Here is a 7,618-nt window from a genome sequence, read left to right on the forward strand (position 1 = left end):
CATGGTATCCTAGGGGTGACCCCCAATACTTCTAAAATACTTTTATTCTCTCCTGGCTTTTATCACCTCTAATGGGACTGTAACTTATATATTCCCTTTCATTCTTTGTTATTTTTTTTCCAGGAGAAGATATGCCTGAAGCATTTTCTGTGCTCATACAATCTCTTCTTTCAACTTTATGTCATGTCTACGGAAGAATTTTTGTAAAACTAGGTTATATAAGAATATCTCAGATATAAATGTCGATAGAAAAGAGAGGTGTTGCAACTTAGGAAAACAGCCTTAAAAAATGCCCACCATGGCTTCTTTGCAAGTGTGGAGTTGATATAAGATTTCAGGGCAATTGCAAATGTGTTTTTCAGAAACAAAGCTGCCCCAACCTAACCGATCACCTAAAAACTAAAGAGTCTGTAATACTCAGAAAAGTCCAGTGAAGACAACAACATTGTGTTACTACACAATGCTCAAAATTGTCAGGAAGTGGAGAGTGTCAAGTGTGGATGGGAACCTGCAGCACTGGTAGTTGGCCTGTCCTGATGGAAGTGTAGGGCAGGGTAGCCACACTAGACAACAGACTGACCCATGGATCAAGTAAACACATACCAAGCCTGGGACCCAGAATTCAGAGTATGCACATTTACCAAATTTTACCCATTACCATTACTTGACTCAGCCCAGTCGGTGCTTGTAAGAAATCCAGATTCACCCGGATGTCAAAACTGTAACTGAATGAGTAAAATGTGAAATTTGCTATGTTGTAATTAGAACAAAAATAGACACATAGCAGGTACTCAGATGAATCTTAAGTACACAGCATTTTAGTGAAAACTGCAAGAAAAAAAAGGTATGTCCCAACATCATTTACATGAACGAAGCCAAAATGCATATCAAACAATATTTGTTTTACAAAACATATAAAATAAAGGAAAATTAAAAATAGCCAACACATCATTCCTGTTGCATGGTATCCTAGGGGTGACCCCGTAGGAGGTGCATGGTATCCTAGGTGTGACCACCTATATGGAGGAAGTTGTGAAATTTGAATTGGGCCGAAAAATAAAGAATAAACCTATTTTATGTCAAGTCTCTTATTTTTCTGACACTTCATATTTTCTTTGATTTCTGATTTCACTTTTCTTTTCCCATCCTCTATATTCTACAATCAGCCTCCCACAGATTGAGAAATAAGACTTTAAAGAAAATAGATGTCCAAAATATGGATAGAAAGGAGTCAGAACTTATAGACTGTGTTCATGTTGTTGACGTTGTAGCAACTGTAAAATTATATCTGCAATTAGTTTTCATGCTGAAGTTTTTCTGTACATTGTAACTCCTTTCAAAGCAATTCTGACCAGATGAACCAACCAAGGGATGCCTACATCCATATTCCAAATTTCATCTCAGTTTCCTGAATATTTAGATTCAGGAAGTCCAAGGTGTAGCAATAAAACTGTACTTCAACGCACCTCTGAACCAGTCACATGATCAATGAAACTGGCAAATGTTACACCAAAAATGTAACAAAGGAATTTTACTAGGAAGAAATAGTTATTGGCTTTATCATGAAAATGCTAATAAAAATACAGCCACCATTATTGGAAAGTTTTGCGTGTGACTAGGAACTTGCAGCTGACTATGTAACAGTATTCATTCTCTCACCAGTTTACCCCAGCTACTATCTGGAGTAGGCCCTATCGTTTTCCACAACTTAATGAGAAAGTGTTTTATATAGGAATAAATTCAACCTGTCCAATCAGTCAAATTTATTAGTGGTAGAAATAGGTCTTCAAACTACATTTACCAGATGCATAAGTATATGCTTTTGAATATGACAGTGTCAGTTGATCACTTATTTATTTCATAGGTTTATGGTCGATGTTAAAGTATGTGCAGGATTACCTTTGTTTGTTTGCTTCTTTTTTATCAAATACTAGTAAAATTCTACTTGCTATCAAAAAGTAGTTAACCTAGGTCTCAGGCTAACTTGAGAGTTAAAGAGATGCCCTCCAAAAATATGACAGGTTTGATCTCTTTTGCCTGCGTTTGGTGATGACCTAAGCTAGGACCTATTTGTTTTGTCAGGAATTGCACAGTTATCCCAGTAGTTCTCACAAAGCCTTCTATTTGCTCTAGGCTGTAATTATCTCTAAAAGCCTGAATTCAAAGTTAGTAGAGTGAATGTCCTTTGGGAGAAAAAGAAATATTATTGTTATAAGGGGGTGGTTAGACTATGCTGAGGGAAGATCTCCGGATGAAAATGGGATTCTCTATTCTTAACCAATTCTCTTGAGATTCCTATTCTCAGAAGGACTTTGCATGAAATTAGAAGAGTTGAGCCAGTTATTAATGCATGATTCTGCATACTAAAGTTAGCCTAAGTAACTGTAGGCATAAAAAAATACAAACTGTATGTAGAGCCACTGTATTTTAACAAGTACTGCCATGCCAGGGGGTATAAATACAAACAGACTTCTTAAATATTTCTCACTCTCATTTATGGTTTCATGCTTCAAGTAAAAATATATTAAATATAATACAATGTTCTAATTTTGATGAACAGGTTATGAACAATAACCTATGATTCAAAGAGAGTTGTTTAGAAATATAAATAAGAGGAAAAGTGGGTATTATAGTGATATATGTACAACTCAGAAATAAATGATGGTATATAAAACTACTTTAACATTATCAATCATCACAGCAAACTGGTTTTTAAAAGTGGAAATACTTATTATTTTTTAATTGCTTTTATTTTTTAAATACATGACAGCAGAGTGCATCACAATTCTTATTGCACATATAGAACACAATTTTTCATAACTCTGTATTTAAAGTATGTTCACACCAATTCATATCTTCATACATGTACTTTGGATAATGATGTCCATCACATTCCACCATCATTGCTAACCCCCTGCCCACTCCCTTCCCCTCCTACCCCTCTGCCTGATCTAGAGTTCGTCTATTCTTCCCATGCTCCCTCACCCTACCCCACTATGAGTCAGTCACCTTATATCAGAGAAAACATTTGCCGTTTTTTTTTTGGAGGGGGGATTGACTAACTTCACTTAGCATTATTTTCTCCAATTGCATCAATTTACCTGTAAATGCCATGATTTTATTCTATTTTATTGCTGAGTAATATTCCCTTGTGTATATATGCCACATATTTTAATCCATTTATCTACTGAAGAGCATCTAGGTTGGTTCCACAGTTTAGCTATTGTGAATTGTGCTGCTATAAACATTGATGTGGCTGTGTCCTTGTAGGATGCTGTCCTTTGGGTGTAGACCAAGGAGATGAAAGATGAAATTAAATGCCACACAGGGAGTTTTAGTCATATATGCATCAAACTCCTATTTTCATCCAAGTCTCTTCTAATTTAAATGCCCCCAAACCTATGAAAAGAATTCTTCCATAGACTCGAGGAACTAAGGAGCATGTCTGTTCAGTTTATATGAGATATTATACAGACCCAAAAAATAAATCTGAAGAAAGATGAACTTATTCAGACCCCCCTTTCTACAAAAAAGCACATTGCTCAAATGAGGAGGTAAGCAGATCTCAGCACAAATGCCTTTATCCTCTAACTTGAAAAGTTCCTCAACAACTTTCACCCATTTTCCTTACTATCAAGTCATGGCCATTGAATGGTTTAATTAGGTCAAATAATTGCAAATTGGTGATTTTTTCCATCTCTTTCTGCCTTCTGCTGTTATGGACTGAGAGTTTTCTGCCTTGATTTTTTTTAATCTCATCCACATACATATGCTATTTTGTACCCTGAAGTATATTTGTACAGGAAAGGAAGATCAAGATTTAAAGATTTTCCTCTTCTCATCAACTTTCAGAATAATTAGTTGGTTCAACCTTCAAAATGTCCAGTGAGTGTTGTTTTGAGTGTCTCTCTCTTGTTTTCTTTTCATGATGTTTAAATACATGACATGTCTTATATGACATATTTATATGTTAATTGGTCATGTTGATGCTCAAATTGTTCACCAGAGGCTAAACATAGCACATTAAGCAAGCTCCAGCAGCTTCCTGGCACAAGATGAAGCAGAGGCAGAATATAAAAATTGAAGATCCACATTAAGAAAACAAAATTCAAAATTATGAATAAAGGATTAGGCACATATTATATATTTATATAGCATGAAAAATTAAATATTTATCAAGCATGATAAAATGAATCACAACAAACCTTTTAAAATAAACATTCTACAAATATCCCCAAATCCAGCAAAAGACATTTTTATTAACTGTTAAAACACCTCTGAAATATTTCTCACATTTTTGTGTGAATTCTTTTCACAGAATAACTATTTTATGAAACCATCCAAATAGATAGTAGAAAAGTAATTTATCTTTATAACAGTTGAATAAGTGTGCTTATTTTTATTAAGGATCTCAAATTGGAAAATAAAACTATCAAATTTCTCTGAAAATTACACTGTAATATTTGAGGGAATTTTCACAGTTAGCTTATGACTCTATACATCTAAAATTTGGTGTCATGGTTTGGATATGAGGCATCCCCCACCCCGAAGCTCCTTATTAATGCAGGAAAGTTTGGGGAAGAAATTATTGGACTGTGAATGCTGTATTCTGCCAAGAAGAATTATGCCAAAGAGAAAATCAGAGATAAACTAATTGAAATTTTAAAATATTTTGTTTTAAAATATTTTTGAAAAGAAAAATGTGACAAACAACCAAAGGATCTCCTAAAATTTGGGAGGGTCTCATGCACTTGAAGAACCTTGAAAGTTAAGCTTCATTATATTCACAGTAATTCCAGTCTCAGTTTAGAATCAGCCATTTATACAAAGACTTAGTTTCCTTTGAATACTTCCTGAAAAAGACTAATCATTACTTTCAGATTTTTTCACAAAAATAGAAAATATTATTTTTAAAAGAAGGAAAACAATCCTGCATTTATATTAATATCTTCTATCCAAATTTAAAATTACATTGTTTTTAAAAATTTTTATAGTTGCAGTTGAACACAATGCCTTTATTTTATTTATTGTTATGTGGTGCTGAGGATCAAACCCAGTGCCTCACACATGCTAGGCAAGTGCTTTACTTTATAAAAAAGAATATATACATGTATATGTGTATGTGTGTGTGTATGTGTGTACTTTCTTTATTATTTGTTCTTTTTAGATATATATGGCAGTAGATTGTATTCTGACATATTATACATATATGAAGTATAATTTATTTCAATTAGGATCCCATTCAAGTAGTTGTACAGGACATGGAGATTCACTCATGGTGTATTCATATATAAACATAGGAAAGTTGTGTCAGATTCATTCTGCTGTCTTTCCTATTCGTGGCCCCCCCTCCCTTCCCATCATTTGCCTTTGTCTTATTCCAATGAGCTTCTAGGCTACTTTCTATTTCTCATTGTGGGTTGGCATCCATATTTCAGAGAGAACATTTGGTCTTTGGTTTTGGGGGATTGACTTATTTCACTTAACATGATAGTCTCCAGATTCATCTATTTATTGGCAAAATTCATATAGTCATTCTTTGTATGGCTGAGTAACAGTTGATGTATATAGTTGCCATATTTTCTTTATCCATTCATTTGTTAAGGGGCACCTAGGTTTGTTCTATAGTTTAGCTCTTGTGAATTGAGCTGCTATAAACATTGATGTGGCTGTGTCATCACAGTATGCTGATTTTAAGTCACTTTTGTATATGCCAAGGAATGAAATAACTGGGTCAAATGATGGTTCTATTCCAGATCTTCTGAGGAATCCCCCTACTGCTTTCCAGAGTAGTTGCCCCAATTTGCAGTCCCACCAGCAATGTGTGAGTATACCTTTTCCCCCACATCCTTACCAACATTTAGCATTACTTGTATTCTTAATAATTGCCATTCTGTCAGAGGTGGAGGCAAAGAATATATTTTTAAAAGAATATATGATATGAAATATGAAGTGTGTCAAGTACCAAGTTAAGCAGCTTTTACATTATAGTGAAGATTCTTAAGAGAAAATACTTGTTTTGATCAGGAGAATAAAGTGATCTGATTTAAATTTTTAAGAGGACTCTAAAATAGGAGAGCCATTGCAGAGGAGCAAGAAACCTGCAAGGTGTAAAGAATAACATACACAGGGAGGACCTGAGTGACAGTGGGATTGGCAAGTTACCCAGTCACCACAAATGCTTTCTGGTGTCTGCTATAATGATGATCAAGAGACTATGAACATCAGTTGGAAGAAAATAACTGAATTCATTCACAAACAGCCTATATGGAAAATTATCAGCAGTGAGAGAGAAAAATGTCAGAAAAATAGCATCTCATATATTAGTCAATAAATATTTATTGAGCTTTTTCTATATCCCAGAAACTGATAGAAATGGAGCTTTAAGAAAAACATCATCTTTGCATTGCAAGAAGGAGCAAGTGAACAAAATTGATACAGTGTCAAAAGAAACTAAGTGTATTAGGTGAGTTTAATGCTGTAGTTGCAATTATAGTTATAATACTATATTCCAGATGTTGCCAGGCAAAATAGAGGACCATGGAAGTTTGATACCACATATCTTCCTCACTCCACATATCTGCTCACCTCTCAAAATAAAGTAATTTTATTCACCTTAAAGCCAATTACCTGCTGATATTGTTGAATCCAAAATGAAAAGTGGTTAAAATGAAAAATGATCACCTAGCAAACCCAGTAAACCAATTCTTACAGTGGCTATTCATTATAAGTATGCTTTAAAGTTGACCTTTCAGCCAAAAAAAGTACCATACTCTTTGCTAATACCCCTTAGCAGATATTAGGATATCTAGTATAATTGAATTTCATGCCATGCAGTACAGAATAGAAGATGAGTTATTTTGTGAAAATGGCATATTTTATTGGTCCTTAGAACACAACAGTAGAAAAGACTGTTTTTTGCTCTGTTGTGTGGGGCTAAACTGACTACATTGTGTGGTAAAGTAAAAATCTATATATTTATCATTTATGGTTCCTTCAAACACTTACCTTGATTTCCTCTGAGATGGCTATTATTTTCTGATTGTGACTAAATAAAAAATTGCTGCTTCTATTTTGTGAAAATAAGAATGTACACAAAAATTGAGGTGTTGAAAGATCATTTCTTAGGATCTCCAAGTTACATTATCTTAAGGCAAAAGCCAGAATAAGTAAGAAAATTCATAGAACATAACTTTTAATTTTCTGTAAAACATGGAGAAAATCAATCCCCCAAGTAAACAGGATTTAGAGGCATGAGGAAGAAAAAGTGTGGATCAGCTGTTCAAGAAATTGAGATTAGTAACAGCCACAGATGTATGAATTATGGTAATTAGAAAGGATGAATTTTCTTGATGTGGAATGAGAAGTGATTAGAAGACAAACTTAATCATGTGTTTGGGAAACCTGTAGGCAGTAGTAATTGCCAGCATTTATTGAATGTGCAATCTACATGAAGCCCTGTACTAAGGGCTTAATGTATATCACCTAACCTATTCTTCATAATAAAACATTGCAGAGGTATCAAGATGATATAAGAATTTTAGCAGAGTTCAGTTACATGCAATTTGTCATTGGAATAGCTTGGACTCGAACAGCTCTGTTCATCATCATAACAACA

At 34.1% G+C, this 7,618-nt stretch overlaps 1 long non-coding RNA gene across 2 annotated transcripts in view; it reads left to right on the forward strand.

Moving 5' to 3' along the window:
* Positions 1-5,134: 5,134 nt before the first annotated feature.
* LOC125614882 overlaps positions 5,135-7,618 on the forward strand; it is an 11,298-nt gene continuing 8,814 nt past the window's right edge. For both annotated transcript variants that reach the window (XR_007345457.1, XR_007345458.1), the window contains exons 1-2: positions 5,135-5,824; positions 6,364-6,466. This is a non-coding gene — a long non-coding RNA (uncharacterized LOC125614882). The remainder of the gene's footprint in view (positions 5,825-6,363; positions 6,467-7,618) is intronic.

This window comes from Marmota marmota, unplaced genomic scaffold (genome assembly GCF_001458135.2).
Source record: "Marmota marmota marmota unplaced genomic scaffold, marMar, whole genome shotgun sequence".
Classification (NCBI taxonomy): Eukaryota; Metazoa; Chordata; class Mammalia; order Rodentia; family Sciuridae; genus Marmota; species Marmota marmota.